Source organism: Canis lupus, chromosome 4, assembly GCF_011100685.1.
Source record: "Canis lupus familiaris isolate Mischka breed German Shepherd chromosome 4, alternate assembly UU_Cfam_GSD_1.0, whole genome shotgun sequence".
NCBI lineage: Eukaryota > Metazoa > Chordata > Mammalia > Carnivora > Canidae > Canis > Canis lupus.
The window spans coordinates 4,676,464-4,691,660 of record NC_049225.1 but is presented as its reverse complement, the minus strand read 5'-3'; the positions used below and the strand labels follow the sequence as shown (position 1 = coordinate 4,691,660).

Genomic DNA, 15,197 nt, shown 5'->3' with positions numbered 1-15,197 from the left:
AAGGGAAAGGAGGGGAACTGAGTGGGAAAAATTAGAGAGGGAGACAAACCACGAGACACTCCTAACTCTGGGAAACGAACAGAGGGTTGTATAAGGGGAGGTGGGCAGGGGTTGGGGTGACTGGGTGACGGGCACTGAGGAGGGCACTTGATGGGATGAGCCATGGGTGTTATACTATATGTTGGCAAACTGAGCTTCAATAAAAACAAATTTTAAAAAATTGTTGAGAGTTCTGGTATCACAAAGTACACAGCATCAGTAGGGCTGCTGGAGTTTCTTGGGAGAGTCTGTTTCTCTGCCTTTTCCAGCTTCTGGTGGTGGCTGACCCTCTTTGCTTACAGCTGCTCCTCCATCTTGGAAGTCAGCAGACAGGCATTGTCCAATCCCTCGGACACTCCTCCTTTTATAAGCACTTTTGTGATTACATTGGGCCCGTCAAATAATCCAGGATACTTTCCCCACCTCAAGAGTCTTAATCACATCTGAAAAATCTCTTTTGCTGTGTAAGATAACACATGCTCAGGTTCCATTGTGGCCATCTTTGGGGCGAGGTGGTGCCCATTATGTTTCCTACAACCATAGCTGTCAAGGAATAAATACTTATGAATATATTTAATTTTTTAAGTAGGCTCAATTTTTAAGAGCCCAATGTGAGACTTGAACTCATGACTCTGAGATCAAAAGATCTGAGCTGAGATGAAGACTTGGCTGTTGCTGTGACTGAGCCACCCTGGCACCCGCCAAGGAATACATACCTAATCTCATATTAGGCTCTTAGAGCCTAGCTTGTAGTAAACACTCAATAAATGTTAGCTATTATTATTATTTGCTTAAACAAAAGCTTTCAGCCTTGAAAGTCTTCAGCATTCATTAGCTGTGACCATCCCTTTCATCTGGCCAAGTCCCAAGGCCTCCTTCTGGAAGCTTTTCCTGACCTAGACTGGGTTTGGTGTCCTGTGTTTAGGTTCTGAATTCTGTGTTGTGTGATAATCATCCGTCTCCGTCACTAGCGTGGAAGTTCCTCATGATCTGGAACCTCCTTTTCCTCATCTCTGGGTTCCTGCCTGCTGACATAGTAGCATTTGCCATTCTCATCTATGACTAATGGTCCTTCCTGTCTCGCAGCCAACAAGGGTGAATGTTGGTTCATGCGCCTGCGGGGTGCCTGGAGCTGTTATGACCCACCAAAGGTGAGCTGTGGGATGGGGGATGGGGGAACTGTATTTTGGGGTAATTATGCTCTACACAGAGGCAGTTCTTCAGGGAGAATAGCTGGCTTCCCCATCGGTGAAGCTGTCTTGTGAAAAGCAGGGGAAGACAGATCCATGTGTGCTCAGCCTGGAAAGGAGCTCTTGCTCTTACAGGTGTCTCAGCCTTGTGGTGTCTGTGGGGAGTCGCTGTTTCACAGCTTCAAGGGAGAGAGGTGGGAGAGGCTGGCATAGGAAATGGTCTGGGAAATCCTGGGTAGTTTCGGGTTTTTCAGGCGCACAGAAAGACGACCCACAGGAATCATCTGCTTCAGTGGCTTATGAAACTCAAAAAACACAGATTCCCTGGTCCTAGCTCAGAACGGTGGAGTCAGAACATCCAGAGGTGAGGTGGTATTTCTGAAAACTACCCAAAGTCATTCTGCTCTGCAGCCAGGTTTGGGAACCACGGACAGATCTGTTCTGGATTTTACAGAGAGACTGTGCTACCCATAAATGATTCCTAAAGCAGGTGTATAAAAATGGAAGGCACAGCCAGTGGCCACCCATCACTAGGCAAGCTTACTTTTCACCTGCCAGGCCACAGAGCGAGAGTCCATGAAGCAGTTCTTACGGAGCTGTGTCTTCCAGCCTACCCATGCCCACAGTGGAGTGGCCCTGAGGGTGGCTCCCTTTTCTATTAGCCCCAGATCTTTAAGCTTGTGGGTCTCTGATCTGGCCTCTCAGTGGCATCTTTTGGAGGGCTCTAGGTGACTCAAATGCCTTTGGATTAGGCTCACTCCCTATTGCCTCCACTTGGTGTCTCAGGAGCCACTTGGCTCATCGGTCCAGTGGCTGGATTGGTGGGGCATCCACAAAGCAGGGAGATGGTGGTGCTGTGTGTTATTTTGCTACGAGTCTTCCTCTGCCTTGAGTTAGAAGACCAAATGCTCCTTTTGGGAAATGTAGCTTCTGCGTATGCTGGGAGGTGGTGGAGGCTGTCAAAGGAGGCAGCTGGGCACAAAACATCTGGGGGCCCAGCACATTTTCATCTTACTCCATTTTCGCTGCCTCTATAAATGTGAGACAAGCCCATTTTATTTCTTCATCTTGATCCCTACACTGAGTCCTTCTAGAAGCAGCTTATGTAAAATCTGTAATAGCCTGTCCCTGGAACTCCACATCTTCCTTCCTCGTTTCATTTTTCTCCCAAGCACTCGCCACATGTTAAGGTGCTGTTTTATTAATTTACTTCATGAAATTGCTTTTGTTTTCAGGCTTATTAGTACTGGCCTGCTCTCTCTCCTCGAATGTGAATTCTGTGAGGGCAGAATTTGTTGGCCCTGCCACCGCCTGCTCCTTGTCCCCTCACATGAAGAGAGTACAGGGAGGAGAAGCCCCCAGAGTGGACAAAGTGAGGAAGAAGACAGAAAACCCCACCACAGGGCACATTTCACAGCTAACAGGGGTCCAAGGATGAGGCAGGGCAGGAAGATCCCAGGGAGTCCAGTGTGGTGGTGGGGGGTGTGTGTCCTGGGCCAATGTGTGGGCCACATCTGGGAGTTGCCATGGTGACTGTGAAGCATGGCCAGGGCTCGGTCCCTCAGCCTCAGGCCACCAGAGCTTGGGGTTAGGTAAAGGGTGACCAGGTTTCGGAAAAAAACAAAAACTCATCCTTGGATAGATGTGCTCTCACCAAAGGCTAATAAATGTAATCCCTGCCATCCGTGTGCAGGGAGAGATAGTTGGACGGCTTCAGATCAAATTCATAAATGTTAGGGGGACAGAGAAATCATAAACAACAGCGAGAGCTGCAATTGCTCGAACACAGAAAGAATGAGTCATCCAGCAGAGTGTGGTGGTGGCAGGCTTGCTGTGGCCTCCCAGAGACTGGCGCCCCAGCAGCCTCAGGCGCTGCTGCGCAGACCCGTCCCTTCTAAGGGACTTTGACACAAGAAAACCTGCATCAGAAAGAGGATGCATTTTACAGGAGCAGTTTTGTTTTGCCCTGAACTTCTCATCTGTTCTTTGAAGCCTCAGACCCTCTCCCCATCCCCCCTGACCAGGCTGACCCACTATAAGGTCCACAGGGTCTCAGGAGGCCCCCTGTTCCACCGGTGGGGGGGGGGGAACCTCCCCACCTGCCAGGTCCTACACCCTCTCCCCACCTGCTCCTCCACTTCCACTCACTAAACGGGGTTGTGTTGTCTTCATTGTCCAGGCCCAAACTGGCTGCCCGGGCACCAACCTCTCCCTCCCTCCATTCATCCCAGAACAGACTCTTGCACAGGTCACTAGAGAGTCTTCATAATTGGGCTCGGGGCCACCTGTTCCTCCCTCCCCAGTGCACGCCCCTAACTCCGAGCCTTAGCATGGCCTGGTCCCTCTGCCTGGAAAGCCCTCGCTCACTTGTGTGGGTTGGAAAATCTTGCTCAACTTTCTGGGGCTGCAGCTGTCAGGCCCTTCCTGCACCCTACAGCTCTCAGGAAGAACAAATGTTCCTGTTATCACTACTCCCGCAGCATTTAAAACTCAGCTGTCAGGGAGTTAATCCAGGGACAGGCAAGTTGTTTTCCCGCTCATATCCCCCCTAGATTACGAGCACTCTGAAGGCCTTATTCAGCTTTAAACTGTTAGTGCCTGAAACACCTGGTCACGTGTTCATTAAATGAATGTCTTAGAAATAGGTGGCTTACAGGCAATCTTTTAGGAACTTATCTACTGCTTTCAGCAATACCCCCACACATTGGGAAAGTCCTCCCATAGTGTCCAGCAATGAAGATGGCTTGCAGCAGTAACGTGAGGGAAAACCAGAGAAAGGCAGATAACCTGTGAAGGCTGGTCCTTGTGTGGATCAGAACTCTGTGATGACAAGTCCCATGACAAAGAAAATTTCTGTTTAGTAAAAATGTGCCTGGGTTCAAGCCAATGATCGACTTAGTTCTGACACTATTACTATAGCAATTTCTAGCACAAAGAGAGGGTCTGGAGAGAAACTGGGGAGCTGGGAGGAATCAGACCCGTCAGGGGCATGGTAAACCTGGGGTATGAGGGCTGGTACCCCTGGTGCAGGATCTGCAGGGCTTGGTCCACCTCTCCATAGCTGTCCTGAGATTGAGGGGACCCAGCACAGCAGTGGCTGTGGGCACGCTCACTGCAGTGCAGAAAGAGCAAGCACAGGGATCCCTGGGTGGCGCAGAGGTTTAGCGCCTGCCTTTGGCCCAGGGCACGATCCTGGAGACCCTGGATGGAGTCCCACATCGGGCTCCCGGTGCATGGAGCCTGCTTCTCCCTCTGCCTGTGTCTCTGCCTCTCTCTCTGTGTGTGTGACTATCATAAATAAATAAAAATTCATAAAAAAAAAAAGAGCAAGCACAGAAAGATTGGCGGGAAAGAGCCCCTCTAAATCTTCCAATTCTACAAGATCAACCAAGCAGGGGAAAAAGCGCTGAAATACCAAACTCCGACTGGAAGGGTGATGAAGTAAAGCTATTCCAAATAGGGACAGGGTATCAGGGTGGTAGGTCCATTGTGGGGTCCACCCACCCGGGTACTCAGATAATCTGGGTGAGCAGAAGGCTCTGGTGACCTCATCCCTGGCTAGATATAACGTAACTGAAGAAGAGGGTATGTGATGCTGATGAAGGCCAATTTATGTATTGATACCTCACCTTCTTCCAGAAAAAAATTCGGTGGCTGACATCACTGCCAGTCTTCCTTTGTTGCTTTCCTTAAGGTTCCAATGCTGTCAGAGGCTCCACTCAGGTTCTACCAACAGCCCCTCTCGGCTACACTCCACAGCCACCACTGCCCTTCAGAGTTCGGGAGCTTCACTGTGTCTTTACATCCTTGTGACACCTGCTTCCCCCTTTACCTGCCATCAAACATACACTCCTACACTTATGTAATCTGCCTCCTCAGCCAGGATGCAGCCTTCTCTCATGCACGAGGTCCCACAGGCTTCAGGGGTAAATGAGCATCTACAGGCCACTGGAGCCCCGTGGCTATATGAATGAAGTTAGCAGGGGCACAGGGAAAGCAAAATTTTCCCAAAATTAATGAACAGAAACTAAAACTAAAGAGGGACTACTCATGCTGGTTTAGCATAACATAGGCTTTGGGCTCTGGACTTCACTAAAGAAAGGTCCTGCTGGAAATTTTGTAGGGGATTCAGAATATACCACCCCCAAATATACTACCTTGGCATAAGGATTATTTTGCGCTGATTTTGCAGGTAAGAAACAGTGGACACAGGAGGAACTCCGGCCTTGCCCTCTCTGCCAAGACACACAGTTCTTTTCCCTCCATCTCCCATTACAGGAAGAAGAAAACCTCCACTAGCACTGGATAGAGAAAGATGGGCCTGTCTGCACAAACAAATCTTAATAACTCTTATCTTCCGTAAGTTGTCCCCCTATATCTATCTTCACACAATTTACTGCCCCTAAGAGCTCAAATCCCTTTTTGTTTCTCTTGTCACCTTCCTACAACTTATTTCCCTTTGTTAAGAAGCATTTAATAAGCTCTGGAGCCTAACTGCTTCTTCAGGATTTCTCTTTCCTGTGCAGCTCCTCTGTTCTGTGCATGTCTAATAAACTTTTTCTATTAATTTGGCTCTTTGCTTCTGTTGATCTCTCCTGTTGTCACTTTAATTCACAGGCTCCAGTCACTAAACCAAAGGTGGTAGGGGAAAAGCTTTCTGCCTTCTCTATAGTTTCTACCAAAGGCATACATAGCAGGTACTCCAAAGCAACAGGACAAGGCCAATGCATCCCCAAACCAGGATAGAAAAACACTTCAGAGGATGATATCAATTCTCAAGTGTGCCTGGGCCCTCAAACAGATAAGGAGAGATGGGACCACTATGATACATCTTAGAGAAAGGAGGTCCTTGGGAGCAAAGACTCAGTCTGAGGTGGAGGGAAGGGGTGTCCTGGACTGCCAGCACTTCCCAACAATCGTGGGTACTGGGAGGAGGAAATGGTTTTCTGAAGGTGTCTCAGTGATTTGATTCTGTACATATAAAAGTGGGCTCTGCTGCTTGACTTGGAAAGCACACCTTGCCCTATGGGGAGTGTGCAGTGGGGTGTAGTCAGCACATGCAGGCCGCGCCAGCCTATACGCTGCCATACCTCTGTCCTCTCTGCCGTCAACACCCCAGTGCACCAGAATGAGGAACCATCACCCGCTGTCCGCCATCCTTGCCTCTGCCCCTCCAACAGGGGTCAGAACCTGAGTCACAGAGCCGGCCGGGCCATCAATGAGAATAGCCTGCTCCCAGCGGACTGCCTTCGACCATCTCCGTTGCTCTGCTTTCAAATCCCCTTTCAATATTCCCTTGCTCTTTCCTTTCTGTTTCAAATTCCATTTCTCCTACTTGGACTTTCATACTTGTACAGTGTTTTTGGCAAAGATCTCTCAATTCTACATATTCGTGTGATAAGAAACCAGAAGCAAATACAGAATTTGGGTAGTAGGTCTACAGAGGCATATATATTTTTTTCATATTAACACTTTTTGCTGTGGTTGTAAAGATGTTCTTTTTTTTTTTTTTTTAAGATTTTATTTATTTGAGAGAGAGACAGCGTGCACACAAGTGCATACAAGCCAGGGGAAGGGAGAGGGAGGAGTGGGCTCCCCAGTGAGCAGGAAGCCTGATGTAGGGCTTGATCCCAGGGCTCTAGGATCATGACCTGAGCTGAAGGTAGGTAGACACTTAACGGATCGAGCCACCTAGGTGCCCCTGTAAAGATGTTCTAATAAGAATTTTTAAAGCAACTTAAAAATTTTCCCTTTTACCTACTGCTATCTCCCCGGCCCTCTTCCTTTGGTGGTGACCCTGAGCAAGGGGTGGAACGGGAGCTGCCAGAGTTGCAAATTAGACATGGATGCCAGGTGGAAACGGGCACTGAGAAAATCAGACAGCACAGGTGGTACAGGTTAGTGGACCCAAGGCTGTTGCTCCACGTTATGCAACTGACTGTCAGCTGAGGGCCCGGGAGGGATGCTTAAGGCATTTCTTCTATCTCCTCTTCCTCAGCCTCTCAGCACACCTCCCATTAGAGAGCGCCAACCCACCACCCAGGGCGAAATGGGTTGAGAAATCTGATAGGGGAAGAAATCCGGGCTTTTCTGGATGGAGTGCATGGACAGTCTCAGTTGCTCCCCCTTTGCATTTGTATATGGTTTTCCTTCGTGAGTTTAAAAAAGAGTCACCACTACCCACCAAGTATCTTGCCAGAACACTCCTGGACTGTTGTTTTTTGTTTTTGCTAAAGCGAAGTTTTGTGGGTATAGTGCGAGAATTAAATGAGATCATCCATGTGACTCAGGGACTTGAAGCCTGGTCCTCCTCCCTCCACCCCACTGCCTGCTAACCTGGGCTCCCTCCAAGGTCTGGCCCTCTGAGATTGGGCCATTGGTGACTTGCTTGAAGATACCCAGCAATCTTAGCGCTTGAGGTGCCAGTGGCTTCTCCACAGCCACATAGATGTCCTCACTTCTCCTAGGACACTGGAGTCCACACCACAAGCACCATACCTTCAACACAGCCGCACTCCCTCATCTGCACAAGACCTGCCATTTTGTCTGCTGGGTTCCGCTAGGAAAACTGATTGCACACCACCTGCTTTTTGACTTAACAAAAGCTCCTTGACAATTAAAGTGATTTGGAATGCTCCAACTAGCTTACTGAAGTGATCTCCTCCTAAGTACCCATTGTTTCCTGTGGTGATTTTTTCTTTCAGCAGTTATTTCTTGCCTCCACTTCCTTCCATAAATGGAAATTTCATTTGCATTTTTTTCACTTCTGCTAATTTATTTAAGATATTTGGTTTATTCTTCACACAGTTGTCAAGAATTGGTTAAAATACTACAGTCATATTATGCTAATTTCTATACCGTAATTGGTCTCCCTGTTTTTCTTTGCTGACACTTGGCGTTTCTGATTTTCAGTTAAAATACCCTTGCTGGCTATTGTTAAAAGGATATTTTTTGTAGTGCTTTTGGTGTATTAAAGAAGTTAACCTATAGTTTCTGGCTTCAGAAAACTGAACCAATAGTCTCTTCTACCTGTATAATAAGACTCTATGCTTGCCCCCGTCTATCATATTTATTTACCAATAAAAGGAGGAAATCTGTGAGATTACAGAATAGTACATGCTCATAAAGGTACTATCTTAAAGACATTGTTTTAATATTCTATGATTAAAAAAAGGCAATCTGGGCAGCCCAGGTGGCTCAGCGGTTTAGCGCCTGCCTTCAGCCCAGGGCCTGATCCTGGGGACCCGGGATGAGTCCCACATCGGGCTCCCTATAGGGAGCCCGTTTCTCCCTCTGCCTGTGTCTCTGTCTCTCTCTCATGAATAAATAAAATCTTAAAAAAAAAAAAAAGGCAATCTAACACACATTGCTTTGTTAGGTATTCTCCCCTTTTCTAGTAGAACAAAATTGAGTCAAGGTAAGAATGTGATGGTGAGATGTGGCTATAAATAAATGAGAATGACTTGTGTTGCAGCCTTCTGTCTTTTCTGAGCCATTTGGCTGTCTTTCTTAGGAAGCAGTCGTTTGTGTGGTGGTAGTGGTGGTGGTGGTGGTGGTGGTAGAGGGGAGAGGCGGCATTATACCCAACCACTCATACAGCCCAAGCTGGACCTCCTGAGACAGTTACAGGGCACTTGCTTCCCTAGGGACCAGAGGGACGACAGTGCCCAAGTTCCCACCTGATGTTCCACCATTTCCAACAATGTGCTGAGATATGGGGGTTCTGGAGACGGTCTCTTTTGCTTTAAAAACCATACAATGAACACGTTAAAAGCTTTTTCTTCGTTTCTCCACTGTCCACCTGCATGAGAAATGTCAAAGGCAACTGCCTAACTAATCATGGGACTCCTGGGAATGACCCTTTTGTTGTGCTATTTCTCAGCTAGCCAGACAACTCCTGCAGTTTCCCTTTGGGCAATTTTATTTTAAGGAGGCTGAGGGTTTGTGGTAGAGGAGCAAACAGGAAGACCATTGTCTTAAATAGTTATCTCGGCTTAATAACCCCAGAGTGAGGCTAATCATTCATTAACTAGCAAAGCCTCACAATAAACCCTTGTATTTACATTAACACCTACTATTTACTAAGCGCTATATCCATCTTTATCAAGACTGATAACTGAGCCACCTCCATGCTTTGAAAATAATTCATTGTTTACATCTTGTGTCTCAAGACTGGAAAAGGGTTTCTGTTGAACTCTCAGTTGTTTCCACAGTAGCTCCTTGCAAGGAACAGGGCCAGATTGGATGGCGGTGTGCCTCCCTTCCCCCAAAGCATGCAAAATTAGGAAAAGGATTCCCTGGGGAATCAAGAAGCCAGCCACAGAGCCCAGGTCTCGCTGCTGCTTTCAGGCATTCACCACTGAATTCTCCCATCCCACGGGGGGAAGGAAGCCTCACAGTGAGGACTCATAAGCAGATACAGGACTGACACGTTTTCATGGGCAACACTGCGCAGCCCAGGAGGCCTTCGGCTCCGACTGAAACGACAGGCCCTGTGCCAGCCTTTCACAGCCCTGCGAGGTAACAGAAGGCGCCGAGGGCCGGCAGCGCAGGGGAGCCGGGCAGAGGGCGGGAGACCCGGCGTCCACGACCCACTTTATCGCTTGATCAAACTTTGACATTTCGGATTTCCCAACACCCCGGCCCAAAATACACGAAAATAAGCAAATGCTCTCCAATTAAGAAGTCTTCTCCAGCCACGCCTCTGCCCCAGCCCCACTTACCCTCCCGTTATCATTTCTAAGGCAATTAAGGGATCAAAGCAGGCAGGGCTCCCCCGTGCCGTGGGGCGCGCGCGGCCAGCGCAGCCCGTTTCAGCACCAGGCTCGGGGACAGACGCCATAAGGCAGGAGGGGACCGAACCCTCGCCGGGGCGTCTCCTGCCGCCACCAGAACTGCTCGGGGGCAGTGTCCGGGGTGCTGCGCGATCCTGCGGGCTTCCTCCGGCACCGGCCCGAAACGTCCTCACAAAACGACCACCCGGCCAGCCTAGCCCTTCCACTGCGGTGCTCGTCAACGCGGCCGTCCCTGCCGGGAGCAGCAGGCGTCCGTGACCTACATACGCGGGCGGCGTCCCCGGGGGGCCCGGGAGGTCCGCAGACGCCGGCCACTGCGGGGCCCCTCGGCGCTCGGAGCTGCCGGCCCCAGGTCGCGCTCGGGCTGGCCGGGGCTGGGCGGAGCGGAGCGGGCTCGAGGGGCCGCCGACGCCCGCCTGTGCCGGCCGCAGCACCACGGGCATCGGGGTCGCGGCTCCCGCTGACGGCGGCGGGACGACACGCGCGCCGAACCGCGTCTCCGGGCGCGGACACTCGCCCGCACGAGTCGCCCTTTGGCTTGGGGCTCCGCCCGCGCTCGGGAGCTGGGGCCGTGCCACCCGCTCCCCACGGGCGCCACTTACCGGAGCGGGGCGCGCGGGCTTCGTCTCCGACGTGGGGCTCGCGGGGGGCGGCCAGACCGCGCGGGGCCGGGCGGGGCGGGCGGGGCGGGCGGGGGCGGGCGGGGGCTCGGGCTCCGCCGCCTCGGCGCTCACCGGCTCGCGGGGGAAGGCGCGCCCCGCCCCCGGGGTCTCCGGGCCGCGTCAGCAGCTCCGCCCGGGCAGGGGAAAGACGACGAGGGGCTGGGGGCGGGGGAGCCGGGGGAGCCCGGGCCCCGCGCGCCGCGGAAGCCGCCCAGGCCCGAAGTACTTGGGGCGTTCGCAGCCCCCGGTGCGGGGCTCCGAGAGCGGGTGCGGGCCCGGCGCCGAGCGGAGCGCGCAGCCCCGCGCCTCCTCGCCCGCGCCGCCCTCCTCCCACGTTGGTCGCGCCCACTCGGCGCCAGGGTCTCGCCCGCCGCTCGGGAGGGGCCGGGAAATCCCGCCCGCCGCCGCCGACGTCACTGCTGCGTCACGGGGGCTCCCGCGCCGGGGCTCCGCGCCCCGCGCCCCGCGCCCCGCGCCCCGCGCCCCCCGCCCCGCGCCCCGGCAGGGCCCGACCCTCCGCCTGGAGCGCCCCGTCGCCCGGGGGCTGGGGGGCGGGGTCCCCGCACAGGAGCCTCCCGCGGCCTCCCCGTGCCTGGGGCTAGTTCCGGGAGCAGCGGTGCGGGGCGCGGCCCGTCTGCGTCCGTCCGCGGAGAGCAGCAGGATCCCTCCTTGTCCCCGCACAGGAGGCAGCGAGCGGAGAGACGCTCAGTGCCCGGGAAGGTTTACGGGGCTCGCGTGCCTCTCGGGGCGCAGCCGGCTGCCCCCAGGCCGCGGCGGGAAGGCGGGAACGAGCCCCGGCGCTCGCGGACAGCGGCGGCCCCTCCGCGGGGAAGGCTCGGCTGCCCCTCGGGTCCTCAGGAGCGAGCGCCTGGCGGTGGAAATGCTGAGAACCCCGGGGTGAGCCGAGTCCTCCGCCTTCCGGGAAAACGGCGTCGCTGCCGTCGGGGTTGGGAGTGGGGGGGAGGACGCGGAGCCCCGAGAAGAGCGGGCCGCGAAGGCACGTGGAGCGCTGGCGGGAAAGGAGGCGACGCTGGGTCCCACGGAGACCAGGCGCGACCGTGGCCGACGGGTAGGGAGCACACCTCGAGGTCCCCGCCGCGGCCGCCCCCGGCTGCACCGACCCGACGACCACCGGCGTCTCGGGTCTCAGATCCCCGCTGACCCGACCCCCGCCCAGACAGCCGTGCAGCTTGGCTGACCCCGCGTCCGACCGAGCGCAGATGCAGAGTTCAGAGGTGCCCACCTGGGCCAGCGAACATCTCACACAGGTTTTTTTTTTCCCACAGTTTGCAAGTGCCCATTGAAGGCACAGAATTAAATTATGAAGAAAAAAAAAAAATGACCAGGGGCCGTAAGTATACCTACAGCCCTAACTCTTTTTCGTAAGTGATGCACTTAAAATTCAACAAATCCAACATTGGACTCATTATCTCTACCCCCGCATTGACTTCTCCTGTATTTCTTGCCTCAGCAGCACCTCCTGCTCCTCCTCCCCACAGGTGGTTGGCAAAATCCTCCTTTCTCGTCATCCAAACTACCATCTCAAGCAAGCCCAAGTAATGAGTTGTAAGGAAAATCACTACACTTCCAGGTACCCCTCTTCCTTATTTTATCCTTCTAATTTATTACACTCTCTATCAAGGCGGGTTTGTAATTCACTTTAAAGACAAAAAAGAGACTCTGAGCCAGTGGTTCTGGAGTGGATCCCAAGGCCAACAGTATCAGCATTACCTAGGAACTTGTTAGAAATGCAAATTATCAGAACCCATCCCAGCCCTTCTGAATTATGGGGCGCAGCAAACTGTTTTATGCCTTCCGGGGATTTCTGATTCTGTCCATCCCTGTTTTTCACCCGAGACTGCTAGGATTCGGACATTCATCTTCCTTCCTTTGTCCCTGGTAATAATAGTCCTTGTTTTCAACTCTTTATCCAGTTATCAATGTGACCACTGCAGATTTCTTAGACCGGTGTTTGCATTGAGTATCTTTTCCCATCCTTTTATTTTACCCTATGTCTTTATTCTTTTTTTTTTTCCTATGTCTTTATTCTTAAAGTGGAATTCTCTATTCTTGAAGAGAACACAGAGTTGGATCTCGTTTTTGTTTTTGGCCTTTTTTTTTTTTAATTAATTATTTATTTATTTACAGAGAGAGAGAGAGAGCACGCAAGTAGGGGGAGCTGCAGAGGCAGAGGGAGAAGCAGACTCCCCAGCTGAGTGGGGAACCGGATGTGGGACTCAATCTCAGGACCCTGAGATCATGACCTGAACCAAAGGCAGATGCTTAACCCGACTGAGCCCCCCAGGTACCCCTGGATCTTATTTTTTAATTCAGCCAGGCAAGCGGTACCTTTTACTTGGGAGTTTTTAGGTCATCTACTTCTTATGTAATTATCATACGGTTGGGTTTAAATCTACAATTTTGTTGTTTGTTTTCTGTTTGTCTTCCTTCTTACTCTTCATTTCTTTTTACCTGCCTTCTTTTGAATTAACTAAGTATATTTTAGTATTCCATTTTATCTCAAGTATTGGCATATATCCTCCCTCCTTCTCCCTCTCTCTCTCTCATTGTTTAGGGTTTATAAGAAGCATCTTAAACTTATCACAGTCTACCTTCAAATAACATTATACTACTTATTTCCTATAAGATTTTTACAGCAGCATGTTTCCTTTACTCTTCCAGCCTTTGATTTTTGTCATATTTTCCTTTTACGTATATAATAAACCTCACAACACATTATTATTTTTGCCTTAAGTTGTCAATTTTCTTATTTTGAAATGATTTTTTAAAAAGTCTTTTATACTGGGATCCCTGGGTGGCGCAGCGGTTTAGCGCCTGCCTTTGGCCCAGGGCGCGATCCTGGAGACCCGGGATCGAACCCACATCGGGCTCCCGGTGCATGGAGCCTGCTCCTCCCTCTGCCTGTGTCTCTGCCTCTCTCTCTCTCTATGTGACTATCATAAATAAATAAAAATTAAAAAAAAAAAAATAAAAAGTCTTTTATATTTACCATTTCTGATGCTCTTCATGTGAAGTTTCCAATTTTTATATGATTATCATTTTCTCCTACCTGAAGAACATCTTTTAACCTCTCTTATAGATCTCCTGGTGATGAATTATCTCAGCTTTTGTTTGTCTGAAAGTCTTTATATTGCCTTCACTTTTGAGGGATCTTTTTCTAGTTTGACAATTTGAAGCAGTTTAAAGATGTCAAGCATTAAAAAAAAAAAAAAAAAGTCAAGCATTGTGCTTTCATAGTTTCCCAGAAGAGATCTGCAGTATTATTACCCTTGTTTCTTGGAATGTAATAAATATTTTTCTATCTGCTTATATGATTTTCCCTTTATTGTTGCTTTTCCCAGTATGAGTATGAGGTGGTTTGGTGTGGTCTTCTTTATGTTTATCCTGTGTGGTATTCATTGCATTTCTTGGATCTGAACATTTATAATTTTTAAAAAAGATTTAATTAATTTATTTGACAAAGAGAGAGGGAGCAGCAGGCAGAGGGAGAGGGAGAAGCAGGCTCCTACTGAGCAGGGAGGGCGAAATGGGGCTAGATCCCAGGACCCTGAGATTGTGACCTCATCCGAAGGCAGATGCCCAGCTGATTGAGCCACACAGGCACTCTCATGTACATTTATAATTTTTAACAAATTTGGGAAATTTCCACCCACTGTTTATTTAAATATTTTTTCTGGCCCCCTTCTTCCTTGTCTCCTTCTAGGACTCCAATCACAGTACTGATAGACCATTTGGTACTGTGCCACAAGTTACTGAAGCTCTGTTTATTTAAAAAAATCTTTATTCTCTATTTTAGTTTGGACAGTTTCTGCTGCTATGTCATCAAGTTCACTGGTCCTTTCTCCTGAAGTGCTGAGCCAAATTTTTGTTTCGTAATTCAGACATAAAGAAAACTGTATGATCTCATTTATATGGGGAATCTAAAAGAACCCTACAAACTTAGACACAAAGAGATGATATTTGTGGCTATAGAGGCAGGGGGCAGGGGTGAAGTGGAGTTGGAAGAGGGAGGATCAAAAGGTATAAACCTGCAATTTTAAGATAAGTACTAGAGATGTAATATATGATGACTATAGTCAACACTGCTGTGTGATAGAGGAAAGCTGTTAGACTAAATCCTAAGAGTTCTCATCAAGGAAAAATAATTTTCTTTTTTTGTCTTTTCTTTTTATTGTATATATGTGAGATGATGGGTGCTAATGAAACATACTGTGCTAATCACTTCACAATACATCAAATGATTATGCTGTACACCTTAAACTGATGCAGTAGTTAGTATATGTCAATTACAGCTCAATAAAACCAGAAAACATAAAATGGTAAAATCTTAAACAAATTTCTTTTTTTAAAAAAATATTTTATTTATTTATTCATGACAGACACAGAGAGAGAGGAAGAGACATAGGCAGAGGGAGAAACAGGCTCCCTGTGGAGAGCCCGATGTGGGACTCGATCCTAGCATCCCAGGATCATGCCCTGAGCCAAAGGCA

The 15,197-nt window shown here is 49.9% G+C and overlaps 1 protein-coding gene and 1 long non-coding RNA gene across 5 annotated transcripts in view; one reads left to right on the top strand and one right to left on the bottom strand.

Moving 5' to 3' along the window:
- The window catches only part of GNG4 (G protein subunit gamma 4), an 80,885-nt gene extending 70,189 nt beyond the window's left edge, over window positions 1-10,696 (bottom strand). For all 4 annotated transcript variants that reach the window (XM_038533847.1, XM_038533849.1, XM_038533846.1 and 1 more), the window contains exon 1: window positions 10,627-10,696. The gene's annotated coding sequence lies outside the window, so the exon portion shown is untranslated. The remainder of the gene's footprint in view (window positions 1-10,626) is intronic.
- Window positions 10,697-11,305: 609 nt separating this feature from the next.
- LOC119871604 lies at window positions 11,306-12,891 on the top strand. Its single transcript, XR_005357521.1, has 3 exons — window positions 11,306-11,583; window positions 11,973-12,277; window positions 12,835-12,891. It is a non-coding gene; the product is annotated as an uncharacterized LOC119871604 (long non-coding RNA).
- The last annotated feature ends 2,306 nt before the right edge of the window (window positions 12,892-15,197 follow it).